Source organism: Capra hircus, chromosome 16 (assembly GCF_001704415.2).
Source record: "Capra hircus breed San Clemente chromosome 16, ASM170441v1, whole genome shotgun sequence".
NCBI lineage: Eukaryota > Metazoa > Chordata > Mammalia > Artiodactyla > Bovidae > Capra > Capra hircus.
In genome coordinates, this window is record NC_030823.1 from 3,458,366 (window position 1) to 3,473,985 (window position 15,620).

General features: G+C 45.1%; 1 protein-coding gene and 1 non-coding gene across 10 annotated transcripts in view; one reads left to right on the forward strand and one right to left on the reverse strand.

The window, feature by feature from the left end:
• SRGAP2 (SLIT-ROBO Rho GTPase activating protein 2) overlaps positions 1 to 15,620 on the forward strand; it is a 255,988-nt gene that overhangs the window by 104,582 nt on the left and 135,786 nt on the right. The window lies entirely within an intron of this gene.
• On the reverse strand, positions 12,257 to 12,328 carry TRNAC-GCA. The gene has a single exon. It is a non-coding gene; the product is annotated as a tRNA-Cys (tRNA).

Sequence of the window (15,620 nt, forward strand, 5' to 3'; positions counted from 1 at the left end):
CTATTTTCTGTTTTTGTTTATCGCCCTGGCAATTTGGGACATAATTTTTCTTTACAAGCCAGTTCTGAGCAATGACTGTGGAGTCTGAGAATAATGAGAACATATGACGTTTCAATACAAGCCGGAAGTGAGAGTTTCCTCCAGATGTTTCATCTTCAGAGACCCTTGTCTTTTCCAAGTCCTGTTCTCTTTATGATAAGCAGTCCTGAGAGAATAAAATGTTATTTTAGTATATGATAAATGAAAATGGAAGGATTGTTTGCTTTAGAAAAATGATTCAAGGTTGGACTTATTCTCTTGATAACTCCTCCTAAGTTTAAAGTAGCCTGATTTTTAGTACTATATTATATTCTTAGCTTAAGGACACATTTACTAGAAATTAAGGTACAGATGTGCCGAACTGCTCTGAGTAAGATCACACACAAGGAATAGGGTTTTTTTTCTCCAAGGCTGGGAGAATTGATTTCCCTTCTCATAAACCTGGTACTGGGCTTCGTTTTTCCCAAATAATCAGTGAATATTTCTTGAGAGCCAGCTATGTGCTCTGTGTTGTACAGGTATTGGAAGATATAAAACAGGTTGATTGTATGTTTCCATAGGGGGCCATATCTGGTTGGGGAGAAAAGATTTTTAATATAGGAAGCAATTAGAGATAAAGCAATAATGGTCTCATTAAGAGATCATTGCTATAGGTAGGATATAGATAAGATAAGAGGTCAGTGATAAATCATCAGAGACAGATAAAGGATCCTGAATAATCAGGAGCATACTCATGAAACGAGTGGGATTTAGGTTAGTCTTTAGAGGTAGATTTGTGTAGGAGAGAACAGCCCATTCAGGAAAGAAGAGGCAGGCGTGTTCGGTGGTGAGAGGCTAAAGGGGCGAGTGAGGGATGGATCCCGGAGCTTCCCTAGAAGGAGGTTTAAATGCATTTATCCAGCAAATGTCTGTTGCACCTTCCTTGAGCTCCTTCAGAGTAGATGCTGCACCTTGGGACATAACAATGAACACGTGCCGTCTTCCACTTGGCACTTGTAATAGAAAAATGCACCAGGCACTGAACACATTACACAGTTAGGGCAGTGGAGGCAGGTGTTGCGGAACAAAAGGACAAAGAGCTCCAAGCGCTCGTCGAGGGGCTTTGCCACTCCTTTGCTGTCACTTCATGGCTAGGTTACTTTAATAGCTTCCTGTTGGAAAACTTCTCCTGAGGAGCCGGCTGCTTAGTCAACAGACCCCTTTGAAATGCCTGCTGGGTACTGTGTTCGGTGCTGATTCCTTTGGAGACTGAGATAAGCTCTGGAATCTTGGCTAGCAGGGAAAAGAGACATGTCAACAATATAACGTAAAAGGGGCTTTAACAGAGGTATGAGCAAAATTTTATGAGAACACATATTTTCCAAAGCAGTGGAAAATTAAGTTTAGGTAAGTAGACACCAAATAACTTAACAGACAAGCAGGGGAGTGAAGATTTGGTGCAGAGCGTGGTGGTGAGCCCTCTGGGTTCTCCTGTGGGAAAGGAGACACGAAGAAAATGGTAGGAGAATGAATGAATTTTTATGGCAGAGAAGGCCAAAATGGAGGTTTGGGGGAATGATCCATGTACAGTGGGAGAGCAAGCAAGGTTAGAGAAGAAGGACTGTGTTCAAGTATTTGGGAACCTTAAGAGGACTGGGGGACTGCTTGGGTAAAGGACTGTGACCGTCAGAGGTGACCCAGGCTCTCTCACATGGTGGCCTGGAAGAATGGGAACATCTGGGCTAGACGTGGGGGTGTTGGGGGAAGACCTGTTTTGAATGGCGAGCCTACTCTGAGCATGTCGGGTTTGGTGCAGTAGGAAGCCTGTCTGGTGGAGGTGCTACTGAGGTATGAGGTTTTGACTAGGATAATAGAGAGCAGACTCTAAGGTATGAAAGTGATCATGGAAGATATGCAGTTATGTGAACTCAGGGAAGAGAAAGAGGAACAAAGAGCTCAACCCAGGACCCAGGCTTGGGCACACGCAATTTTAGGGAGTAAAGTGTTAAATTAGAATTTAAGTGTTAATTATTAGAAGTAAAATTTACCAGGAGAGGATGCGGATGTAGGTATGTCTGATGAAGCTAGCAGGCTTTCATGTCTGATGAAGCTAGCAGGCTTTCAAGGAGAAAATCTGTAAAAGTCAATCCCAGCAATTTCTTACTGATATTCTCCCATTATAAGCATTGTGAGGCAAAGGTGACTAAAATGAGCCCCAAGCCCAAGAACTTTGAACCCATTAGACTGAAACATGACATTGCTGATTTTTGGGAGACACAAAAGGCCACAAAGTGGCCAGTTCATGTGGTCTGGCCTAATAGAAGAGGTGATGAGACGCACACACTGATGCATGGGACACAGGCAATGTGGTGAGAAGCTCAGTTACAGAGTCCAGGCAACACAGGAGCCTCTCATGGAGAAGAGGGTTTCTGGTACTGGAAGTCTATCTGTGAAATCCTGAGCTACACCTCACCTGGTGACCTTGAGCCTTTTGTGCTGGGTCTCTCATTTTCTTCTTTTTGTCCCAGTTGAACCCGTGGCAACTGCTTGAAGCCGTTGAACCTGCTTAAATCTGGGGAGCATTTGAGGATTCTTGGTGGCTGGAGATTTCTAGCTTTGTCTTGTTCGTACAGTGATGAGACTCTACCTCTCAGGGTAACGCTGGTGGCAGTGCCTGCGTTTTTCCACTTCCCGCTCATCTCTGCTTTGTAAAATGCAGCCAGGTATTCGGATGTTTGCACATACAGGCGTTGCTGTAGAAAGACTACCACGCTGCTGAAACTGAGCTCGCTCTTGGCAGGCAGCACCACCAGACCACGCTTGAAACATTTGTTATCAACTGAAAATTGGCATTTTGGGCTCAGGAAAGGCTTTTTAGGTATATCTGTTTTGGTTAAGGTGTAAGTTTGGCAGCTCTAATAGACCCAAGTAATAGTAACTTTCACAAGCAGAGCTTGATTTTTCTCTCCTATTATTATCCGGTCGTTAGCTATCCTGGGCAGTGTTGGGATCCTTATTCCATCCCTAGAGTGTTGCCCTGGTTCTTCATGACCCAAGATGGCTCAGACCATCATGTCCCCATTCCAGCCAAAAAGAAAAGCATATGGGTCAGGGGCAGATACATCCTTACCTTTTAAAGGTGCAGTCTGGAAGTGGCATGTACATCTCTTCAGCTCACGTGGACTCGTGGGTCTACTGAGCTGCAAGGAAGGCTGGGAAATGTACTTATTAACCTAAAGACCAGAAAGTAGAATTTCTATAATGGAGGGGACATGGTGGGGGCAGTTAGCACCCTCTGCCACGTTGTCTGTGTGTGATTCACGAGAGGGCAGGCGTATGAAAGACCATTCCACTCATCCACTTTGAGACGTGCCGTAAATGCACAGAGAAGACAGGGCGTTATGGAGGTGCGTTTCAGTGGGTGGGAAATGGAGAGATAAAAGAGCCAGTACAAGTCATTAGTTTTATGAGCTTAATTCAATGGAAACAATGCAGCAGTTGTAGAAGTAGAATAAAAAAATTGGGAAGGAAGCATTTTAGGCAGCAAGGACAGTGTTGATAGAGGCACAGAGCTGGGGGAAACATAGCTGGTCGGTAACTCATGTGTTTTGCAAAAGAACAGAAGCGAGAAATGTGATAGGGACATAAGCCTGAAAAGTTGATAGGAATCACAGATCACAATGGTCTGTGAATGCCAGGTGACAAGAGGTTGGGCTTTATTCTGTAAGCATGGGGGACCCGTTGATAGTTCTGGAGCATATTTATAGATGGATATGCTTTGGAAAGGTAACTATGGCAACAGTGCATAAGATCAGCTGGAGCAGAGAGACTGGAGGGAAACGTGTTAGGAAGGGATGGCAGTGAGCCTCAGGTTAGTGGGAGCTGATGCTGAAGTCGTGCCCTGGGAACTTGACAAAAAATGGGTCAGGCAGGAGGGCAAGAAGCAATTAAAGTCAAAGAAGCTGGGGCAGAGGAAGGGCTGTGGCTTTCCTGGTCTCTGGAGGGGCAGTTGTACTGTATTTTCATTCAGCCGGCGGAGTGTAGCCTCGATTCCGCTGACTCTGGGACTGGCCCCTAGAATGGTTCATTCTCTGCCCGAAGCATCTCAGCGGGCGCTCGTCGCCTCCCCCGGGGCTGTAGCAGCTGTTGGCCCAGCAATGCCGTGAATTTCTCTCCTTGTGCTGCCAGGAGAGCAGCTGCCAGCGGGAGCCCTGGACAGACGTGTCTCAGGGACGTGGAAACTATTCAACTTGGGATGGGGTAGGTTGGCCAGGGCTGAAATTGGTCTACATGGTGTGTCCCACCCTTTTCCAGGCCAGTTTCTCAAGCTGGCTAGATTTCAGCCCCTCATACTGGGTTAGGTTAGGTATTTTGTTACAGTCTTAAGCGACCGCATTTAGGGACCAACGTTGCTGAACTGCTGTTTTCATCTTTTATTGGACAGCTTCTTACTTGGAAGCCGTTACCTTGTCTCTCGTTGGCTTGATTTCCTTTTCTGCTTTCCTCCTGCTCACCTTTGTCCTCTCCGACACTGTCTCAGTGCAGACACTCTCATTAAAGCTCACACGACTGTGACTCCATCGCAGAATCTGACCCCGTGATTCCCCCTCCTCTTCTCCTCCCCCTACAAATAGAACTATAGTGATTATCTCTATCTTATTCTGCTTTGTTTAAGATAAGTCACGTGGCTTGCTTCATCCCTTTGCATTGTAGGAGGACCCTATTAATGTTTAAAAATTCTATCTGCCTGATTTAAGAGCGGAGATATTATGTGAGGGTAGAAAGTCTTCCTAGGGAAGATGCTCTTGCATTTTCTCTGACTCCTTGAAGAGTCTAAATGTATTCCTATTTGTTGCTAAGCCTTTGATTGTCTTTTTAAAGTGGAATGTGTGTTAATATTACCCAGCAGGACTCTAATTGATAATGCGTTTGTTTGGCTTTTTTATTTTTTTCGTAGACTTGCTGTAAATTACCTTTCAGTCATAGCTCGTTCGGTTTTGATCTCCTGCTATTAATAGCTCAGTTTTTTCTTTTACTTTGAGGTAGGGTTATGGGTTTGGTTTTGGGTTTTTTTTTTCTTCTATTGGGTTTGAGAGGAATACTCCTACATTGCTACCCCGCTGTGTTCCTTACAGAGACCTTATGCTGCTTTATAACCCACTGCCAACATCTTGTCTTTTTTCCCAGCTTTTCCTTCTCCTCAACAACAAATATTTGTTGAACATTTTTAAGGTTATTAGTCTAGCCTCTTAGAGGAGAGAGATTCAAGAAAGTGGAAGCAGTGGTTCTTTCCCACATGACTTTATACTCTGGGGTCAAGTCAGTGGTGCTCCATCGTGTTCACCTCTGCGAGCCCATGAACTGTAGCCTGCCAGCCTCCGCTGTCCATGGGGTTTCCCAGGCAGGAATACTGGCATGGGTTGCCATTTCCTACTCCAGGGAGTCTTCCTGACCCGCATCTCCTATGTTTCCTGCATTCAGGTGGATTCTTTACCTGCTGAATCATTGGGGAAGCCCACTAACTTTGTAATCTAATTGGGGACAAATTATGCCTGGATGTAATAACACAGATCTTCAGTGTAGGGCAGTATGGGGTAAGTACCAAGTGTGTGCTACAGAAGGGATAATGCCAATAAAGTTGGTCAGTCAGCAAACTTTCAAGAGGGGAATGGGATTTGAACCAGGCCTTAAAAGTGGCTAGGATTTTGACAGATGAAAATCGAGGGAGGGGAAAGACGTTGTAGCCCCGAGTAAAGTGCAAAGCACTTTTGGGGTACAGTAAGTAGACTGGTTTGGTTGGGGAATGAGTGTGTATGGAGGTCCTGGGCTAAAGTAGATCGGACCATATCTTGGTGAAGCTTCACCCTTAGCTAAGAGATTCAGCCTTATGCAGTGGACACTGGAAACCAGTGAAGGTTTGCACAGCACATGTCCAGGCTGAGGTGTGAACTGGATTTAAGGATGATTAACCTTAACCTTGGTGGTGATAGTTTGCCAAATGACAAGGAAGCTGAGACAGTGGAACCCGTTGTCATGGTAAGTAATGAGGATCTAACTTAGGGTGGGATGGTAGGGATGGAAAGAATAGACATTGGCCCTTCAGTCCGCTTGGCGTGCGTGCGTTGTGCCCTTACTGTGTGCCACGTGCGTGCCGAGCAGGCAGACACTGCCCTCTTCTCTCCTTCTGCGGCTTCCAGTCTGGAGGCTGAGGGAACACCTGGTGTGGTAAGACTACAGGAACTGCTGACCGTGGGATTTGGGTTTCAAGCAATCTTGGCAGTACAAAAGAAAGAGGGCTGTGAAGTTTCTTTTGGACTTGGGTGACTGGTAGATTAATGGTGCCTTTAATATAAATCCCAAAGTTAGGAGAAGGAGCTGTTTTTGAAGAGCTGAAATATGTGAAATTTGGTTTTGGGTTGTTAAGTTTAAGACTTCGGAAGGATACTGAAGCTGAAATTTCTGTAATTGACAGAAAATGAATGGCTTTAGTCAGGGCTAAAGATCTGGACTATATTCAGAGCTAATGTGTGGGTTGTTAGAGATGTGGGGCGTGTTCATAGGGAGGTGATGGTTGAGGCTGTGGAATGTTTGACTTCCAACAGTAAAGGTGTTAGGAGTTTAAAAAGGGAAACTTGTATTGTCGGTGGTACTCAGATTGCAGAGAGTGGAAAAGATACATTTATTTGGTATTCATTCAGTTCACATTTGGGGAACTAATTATATACAGGCATTGAGCTAGGTACTGGCGATAGGAATCTGGTAGATGGTCCACCTGCAGTACTCCTCTCAGCGGGAGGTTAGACACGCAATTCATTAAAGAGAAATTCTTGTAACGTCCGTGTTCTTGGGCTTGGGCCCAGTATTTGAATGCGCAGTCTCTTCAGTTATATCACCTGTTGCCAATGGATTTTTCCCCTGGAGCTGAGTTCCAAATTGCCCATCAACCTCCCTGGACAGCACTGGGTTGAAAAATAGAGTCAGTCGGCCATGGAGAATATTATAGCTGTGACTGCAAATCAGAAGAGTGGAGGGCCAGCAAGTTCCTCTTTGAGTACGGTGTGCTTTTGAGGAGGGAAGTAGGAAAAAGCCTGAAGCTGCCAGAAGGAAGAGCCCTGTGTTCCCTGGGACCGGAGTGTCGCTCGTTTGCCTTGGGCATATTTGGGATCTGTGTGTTCCTTCAGGGAAACTTTGCCCTGAATTAGCTTCTGGTGTCGAGCAAGGGTTGGTTTCCTTTTGCCATGGCTCAAGCTGACTTGGTTTAGAGACTAATGAAAGGTCTGTTGGTGGGTTTTTCACTAGCCTAGTCCATATAGAACCGTCAGTATGGTTGGGTCCTTTCTGGAAGAGTCTAGAGACTAATGAAAGATCTGTTGGTGGGTTTCTCACTAGCCTAGTCCATATAGAACCGTCAGCATGGTTGGGTCCTTTCTGGAAGAGTCGGGAGGTCTCCTCACACGTAGATGAAAGGCGACGGAAAAGACACAGGCAGTGTGGGGAATCAGCAAGACGGAGTAGTGGTTTGTCTTTTGAATAGAGAAAAAAATTCACTTGAAAGCTCTGTGGCAGGCTTGAAGACTTAGCAGAAAAAGCTGAGAGCTTTAATCCAGAGAAATTTGGATCTTTCACTTATAGCTGTGTGACCTTGACCACGTCACTTAACCCCTTTTCGCTTCAGTTTTCTTATCCATGATATATGGAGAGTAAAGTGTACCTTGAAGAGTTGCTCTCAAGATTAGATACAATATCTATAAAGCACTAGCCAAGTGCCTATAACTTACTTTTTGTTGTTCAGTTGATAAGCAGTGCCTGACTCTTTGCAACTCCATAGACCGCATCATGCCAGGCTTCTCTGTCCTCCACTATCTCCCAGAGTTTGCTCAAATTCATGTCCATTGAGTCAGTCATGCTTTCTAACCATCTCATCCTCTGCCGTCCCCTTCTCCTTTTGCCTTCAATCTTTCCCAGCATCAGGGCCTTTTCCAATGAGTAACTTACTAGCTGCTCAAAAAATGGTAGCTGACCTAATTGTCATCACCACAGAAGGAATGGAGCCTGATTGTCAAGATCACAGGTTCTGGAACCAGATGTTCTGGGCTCTGATCTTGGATTTTCTACTCACTTGCTATGTGATTTTACATGCGGGTTGTTAGCTGCCTCAGTTTTTTCATCTGCAAATTGTGGATAATAATAGTATCTACCTCATGGAGTTGTTATGCTGATTAAATGAATGTGAAGCCTTTAGGACAGTGTTTGACCCCAAGTAAATGTAAGTATCAGTGACAGTTTTTTCTTGTCCAACTCCTGAGGAGTTGGGACCAAATATAGCTATACCATAGCTAATAGTAGATCAGATTCACCATTTATTCCCTGAGCAGAATTAAGCACTCTTAAGCCTAGCCCTAGGTAATAGTATGGCAGTCTCCATTTACTTCAGTGACCGCTATGGGCCCTCTTGAATGACAGACTTTCTGCTTCTTGATTTTTATGATACGACGCCTTGGGATGAAATATGTAATTAAGTGACTCTGTGTAATTATACGTCAGTTCTTATAAGAACTCAGCAGTTGTGTGTTTTGTCCGATCAGGTGTCTTGTTTGTTAGGCGTCATGAACTGCCTTGAACCAGGTAGTTAACCCTGACTTGTTATTTTTAGATTCAGGCTCACCATCATCAAGAGGAGGAAATTTGTCTTACAACTACCCTCTGATGTCCTTGCCCTCACAGAGTTAATAGTTAGCACTAATTGCCCAATCATTAAAGGTGTAGTGTTGAGGCCCACAGGTCCCAACTGTGCCCCAGGTGAATAAAAGAACACCAGTCAGTCCTGTTCAGCCTCCTGCAGCAGCCGCCGTCAGGACCGGCAGGCCAGGGCAGCCCAAATCTCAGTCATGAGCACAGCAAACTGTGGTTTACGGGCTGTCTGTCTCATGAGGCCAAACAGAAGCTTACAAGCTTCTGCATAAATGACTTCATATCATTCTTTTAGTGCAGGGAATGATAGAGGGCAGGTTGGGAGCAAAACATGCTTTTATGCACAGTTGGGAGGATGTTGGAAGCTGGGGACTTCCTGTGTCTCGTGGGCTCTGCTGTTGAGATGTCGGCAGGACACACCTTGGTCTTTCAGCTTGCCAGGCACAGACCCTGGTGATCTTGTCCCTTAACAACAGTGCTGGGCACAAGGAACTCTTACTATTCATTTTCCTGGCTCTTGTAAGCCCACAACAATTCCACAGTAGACGCAGGAAGCAATGTGCGGTGGGTTCTTTCATTCTCAGAAATTCATAGCCAATTAAATGATGACTTTGATCCAGTTCTCTTTTAAAGGCAAAAGCCATGTCATCTTTATTGGGAGATGGCTGTGTTAAGTGGGAGGGTTTGCAAGATAAGAGGAAAAGACAGTCTCTACTGTAAGGACACTCCTAATTGAAACCGGGAAAAATAAGACAGGTCGGAAGAGAATAAGAAGCACACGTGTGCATGCCGGCACACGAATCTAAACACAGGAGCCCGTGCAAAGCAGGTTCAGTCGCCACCGGGAGGGAGGGAAGGCGGAGGGCTTGGGAGGGGCTGGTGCTTGGCTCAGCCAGGGAGAGGTACAGGATAGCAGTTATGTTCTCGATTAGATTTGGTCCCAAGCTAATTGAAGTAAAGACTTTAATATCTAATTTCTGTGCTGCACTGAAGTATCATGCTGTGAAAAGAAACAGAGTCGTATGGGAAGAGCTCAGTATTAATGAAGGATTTAGGGAGAATGAGAAAAAAGTAGGGGTTTGGTTTTTCAGATTTGAAATCCTTTCCACTCTCTCCTGCTTTTATATACCTCCACCGGTCGTTGGATCATTGCCCCTTGGGTTTTAATTCAGGGAAGAGCAATGAACACAGCTCTGCTTCTTAGCATATTTTGGGTGCCGCTGGTTAAAAAGCCAGGATTAGAAAATGAATCGAACAAACTAGGATTATCTTCAGCAGGAGGATGCTGAGCTGTGTTTGCCGATTTCTGCTTAAGTAGTTGGGACAGGGCACCCTTGCATGAAACTCAGACATCCCTCCCTGGCAGCCTCTGTGTTAAAGTAGAGGTTGCCGAACAAGTCTGGCAGCTCTCAGCCTGAACCCTTGTAAACAACAGATGTTCATAACTAAGTTCTGGGGGTGGGGGTAGGGGTTTCTGTTGATGCTTGAAATTCTTTGAATTTACAGGCAGCACCTCGAGGATTTAGCAAAAGGAAGAAGCTGTACAGAATTGATGCTGCGGCGTACAGGTGGAAATGATGCCTCACCCGTTTCTTCTGGAAGACAAAGCACAGGCATTGAGTGGACTCTGAATAGAGGGCAGATAAACCCAGGAAGGCAGGCACAATTAAGAAAGGCTCAGCTTCTCAGGGCTATTGACTTTCTGCCTTTCTCCCCGCCTCCCTTTCTATACATGGGCTAGATGGCAGCCGCCTCCTTGATTCTGGTTTCTCTGGTCCTGGGTAGAAATGTGTGCCCTTCCCTACCACCAAATGCTACGCACACACACATGCACGCGCTCAGGCAGGTGTGCCACACACAGTTCCATTAGCACTTCCTGGTGCTTCTAATATGTGGATTAAGTGGTATTGTTAGGGGCTTTGTCTCGGATGCTAACCTGATTCTTGTGCATTCTAAGTGTTGGTTTTGCCAGGTCTCAGTTTCATCAGGAATTGGAAGTGAATGAAGATAAGGTGGCTTACAAAGAATTCAGTTATGCTTTTTTTTTTTTTTTAAATCCTCAGCTCACTAAACTCACAGCCCCCAGATATACATACTGAGTATCCAGACAGATGATGACTGATTAGGACAGCCATTTTACAAGGTAGTTTGGGGAAGCCATATGGAAAAAATACATATAGTACATCTTTCTAGTAGGCATTCCTGACATCAAATTAAAGAGACTGTAGAAAAGTTCTCACCTTTTAATCAAATGACAAAAGTGATACGTCAGATCTCAACCTATTTTTGAGCCATTCTAGCCAGAAAGAATTGGCTTGGAAATCTGGGATAAGACTTTTCACTTCTTATTTTGGGGGCTGAGAACTTCCTTATGCTATGCCCACTTCCGGCCCTGGTGTGAGTTAGCACAGGAAGTTTTGCTGAACACCAATCTTAGTATGTGGGGTTCACTTATCCTTTCAGCAAACATTTATTCAGCACTTATTCTAGGGCAGTTCTAGGAATTAAATATGCACAGAAGACTAAGCCAGTATTTTAGCTTAGAGAGGTTACCACTTAATGTGAAATATCCTAAGGTTTATATATATGCATCTATGAATGTGTGCGTTCTGACAAGGTATAGAGTTCAAGATTGAGGAGCCAGGATTGTTGGGTGACCTCCTTGGTCTCCTGTATTTTTGTGGTTCAGTAATAGACACTTGGCTTCATCAGCAGCAGCGGTGACCAGCAGTTTCTGGCAGGTGCTGGGTCACACAGATGGATAGGACCCAACCTCTGCTCCCAGAAGACTGAAGACGTGTGAACAAGACAACACAAAGTAGCATATATTTACTGCCAAAGGAAAGATGCAGGAACTGATTTCCTTTTCATCCAGAATGAGATCTTTAAATTTTTTTCGGACATTATTTTAGACTTATAGAGAAGTTTCAAGAGTCAGTCAGAGAATTTCTGTATACCATTTCCCAGATTGTACAAAAATATTAACACATCAACATTTGCCTTATATTTCTCGTTCTTTCCGCACACAACTCATGCACACACATATTTTGTTTTTCTGAAACACTGAGCATAGGTTATGGACATGATACCTTTTTAATCCTCCATACTTCAATGTGTATTTACTAAAAATAAGGTTGTTCTCTGACCTAATGGTAATATAGTTATTGAAATCAAAGTGTACATATTAACTCAGTAACATTGTGTAATCTACAGATATTCAGATCTACAATTTGTTTCAAATATTTCCTTTTTGGCAAAAGAAAGTCCAAGATTATTCATTTCATTCAACTGTCTTATCTGGTTTCCTTTGATACTGGAAAGATTTCCAGGTCTTTCTTTGTATTTTACGACACTGACATTTGAGGGGAACACTCAGTCCAGCTATATTGTAGAATATTCTCCAATTTGATACTTTCGTTAATGTCTAATATTTCTTTATTTGGGTTATGTACTTCGGGCAGGAAAACCATAGAGGGGATATCCTCTTGTTTTCAATGTATCGTTCATGAGTTGTCCCATTTGAGGCCATGTCCTTCTCCAGGGGATCTTCCCGACCCAGGGATCGAACCTGGGTCTCCTGCATTGCAGGCAGACGCTTTACCCTCTGAGCCACCAGGGAAACCCAAATATTGTGTTATTCTTCAGACCTTACACTCACTAGTTTTAGCATCTATTGATGATTCTTGTTTGAACCTATTATTACAATGGTTACCAAGTGGTAATTTTTCCAGTTTCCATCATCCCTTCCACATTTATCTTATCACTTGGACTCTACTGTAAGGAAGGGGTTTCTCTCCCCCGCCATGTTTGTTTGGTGGTGTGTTTCTTTGCTTATATCAATGTGAATTCATGGCTTCTGGTTTTATTCAACAGATTTGCAACAATGATGTATTTATTTTAAGGATCACAGTATCCTACATTTGGCTGGTAGAGTCCCTCCAGGCGGGCTCCTGTGTCCTTTTTACATGTCCCCATCATTCTTTGAGTACTTGTTATACTTCCTGGTACAGCAACAGGTTCTAGATACATTTTGTATTTCTTTGCTTCAGCTTTGGAGCCATTTCATCAAAGAGCCTTGGTTTCTTTTAGTGGGAAATGGTTTTTAGAAACAGTGGCTGATAGATGTGCTCTTTGCTACTGGAACAGAATGGTTTATAGTCCCCCTGAGTAGGCAGAAGTAGTGAATAGCTATATGTCTGCATATACACATACCCACATGCTTCTATATCTCTGTCTATCTGTATTGGAGCCTATGAGTAAACATCAGTATCTTCAATTCAGTCCAACACTGCATGTTTTATTCTATTTTCTCCCCTTTCCATATTTGTGACTGTGTTACCTGAACACCGAGAGACCTGATCCCCATTATCCATATATGTATTTAATTGCCCATCCCTAGAGTACACAGAAAAGGCAATGGCACCCCACTCCAGTACTCCTGCCTGGAAAATCCCATGGACAGAGGAGCCTGGAAGGCTGCAGTCCATGGGGTCGCTGAGGGTCGGACACGACTGAGTGACTTCACTTTCACTTTTCACTTTCATGCATTGGAGAAGGAAATGGCAACCCAGTCCAGTGTTCTTGCCTGGAGAATCCCAGGGATGGTGGGCTGCCGTCTATGGGGTCACACAGAGTCGGACATGACTGAAGTGACTTAGCAACAGCAAAGTACATACAAAGTAGTTTCAGAATCGCTAACCCATGCTCTGAGGAAGCTTGACTGCTACTAACTAGACTTCAATACTGGCTTGAAGGTCTTTGTTTTTGTCTGTTTTTACCCTTGGGAACCAAAATAGTGTTCAAAGGGCCACAAAGCATACATTGAGGACCATCCTGTGGACCCACACCCCCTTCCCTGTTCCTGCCATGACTCTGAGAAAGCCCTCTTAGGGACTGGACCCTTGCTGCTTTCTCCTAAGACTACTCCTGTCCCGTTCTCATTCTCCATGATCACTTAACGTCACATTTAGGGAACCAAGAGTCTAGCTTTCGTCTCAGTTCTTGGCTGTGACTGTTAGGACTCATGCAGCTCATGTAATGTGCTGATGTGGGGCCTCTGAAGGAGCTTGATCCAGCCCGTCAGAGGCGGAGCCTCGGGGCCCTGCTCCTGGACACCGGGACTTGCAGAAGCTTCCGCCCTGTTTGCTGACTTCCAGTTCTGATGGCCTGCTTGCTTCTCCTCCTTGGCCCTCCTCACACAGATGCACCAGCCTCTCCAGTAGTTCTTCTGCACCCGTTCTGACCTGGACATTCTCTCCTCTCTGTCTGGGGATGGCGTCCAGACTCCCCTTCCCCTGCTCTGTTTACCCCTCCTCCTCTGTCTCCCACACACTCATTTTGTTTCTTTCCTTCCTCCAGACGCATGTAACAGGGTCAGTGCCGCTGATTCCAGCTGTTCTGAATCTTGCCTGCAGCTTAAGTTCAAAAACAGATGGGCCCAAAGCATCGTAGATGCTGTGCCAATATCCACCACATGAACACAAATTACTGAAAAGCATCAGGGAATTTTAGATTAGTTTTGAGGTCTGACTCTCTGTCTTCTCAGTGGTCCTCCCTGCCCACTCCCCCATCTCCCCTTGCCCCCTCTCATGTTATACCTTCCGTCTCTCCTCTGTGTGCCTCATTCGGCAAAACTTTAACCCCCATACTCATCGTCTCTACACACAGATAGGTGTGGGATGAGATGGTGTTGACAGTCAGTCTGGGTTGTCCCTTTTTTCTAACAGGCTGCGCCCTTTTGGAATCTTGCATCAAGGACTAAGGAATTTCTGTCCTCTTAGTCATGTAGGGAAAGTGAGGCTTGGTCTCTGTGTCTTTCAATGTGGGTATTAGTAGGCCAGGGAAATCATTACATTGGGACTAAAGAGTATGTTCCTCTCGTGACTAATCCGTAGGGGTGCACGAGGTGCCAATGCCACGGGCTGTCCTGGGTGCTCTGGACAGGGAGTGTGCTCTTCGGATCGCTGTGACATTGGGCCTACACCATCGCTTTCAGAAACCTTATGCTTGGAATTTGCCATCAGCTTTCTCCCAGTGTTCAGAGAGCATTGTTTCACTTCAGCATTTCTAGTCACCCTGAATGCAAGAGGAAGGGAATCAATGTGGTGGGGCCACATGTCTTATACGGTACATTGCAACACTGGCAGCCATTTACAGAGCATCAGGAAAAAGTTGTTGACGTAGCCCAGTAACTATTAGGTGTCTACTGGGACCAGAGCACTAGACACTGTAGCGGTTGGCCCAGGAGAAGTCCTCAGGGGATGGGCTTCTGAAGGTCAGGAACCCTTGACTCGTGCAAATTAAGACATGTGTGCAGATGAGGCCCTCCCTGCTCCCTCCCTCTAAGCTCTCCCTCTCCCCCACTTTTTTCCTCCCTTCTTTGAAGGTGAATCAGTTCAGTTCAGTCGCTCAGTCGTGTCCGACTCTTTGTGACCCCATGAACCGCAGCACGCTGGGCCTCCCTGTTCATCACCATCTCCCAGAGTTCACTCAGACTCACGTCCATCGAGTCAGTGATGCCATCCAGCCATCTCATCCTCTGTCGTCCCCTTCTCCTTCTGCCCCCAATCCCTCCCAGCATTAGAGTCTTTTCCAATGAGTCAACTCTTCGCATGAGGTGGCCAAAGTACTGGAGCTTCAGCTTTAGCATCATTCCTTCCAAAGAAATCCCAGGGCTGATCTCCTTCAGAATGGACTGATTGGATCTCCTTGCAGTCCAAGGGACTCTCAAGAGTCTTCTCCAACACCACAGTTCAAAAGCATCAGTTCTTCGGCACTCAGCCTTCTCCACAGTCCAACTCTCGCTTCCATACATGACCACAGGAAAAACCATAGCCTTGACTAGACAGACCTTTGTTGGCAAAGTAATGTCTCTGCTTTTCAACATGCTATCTAGGTTGGTCATAACTTTT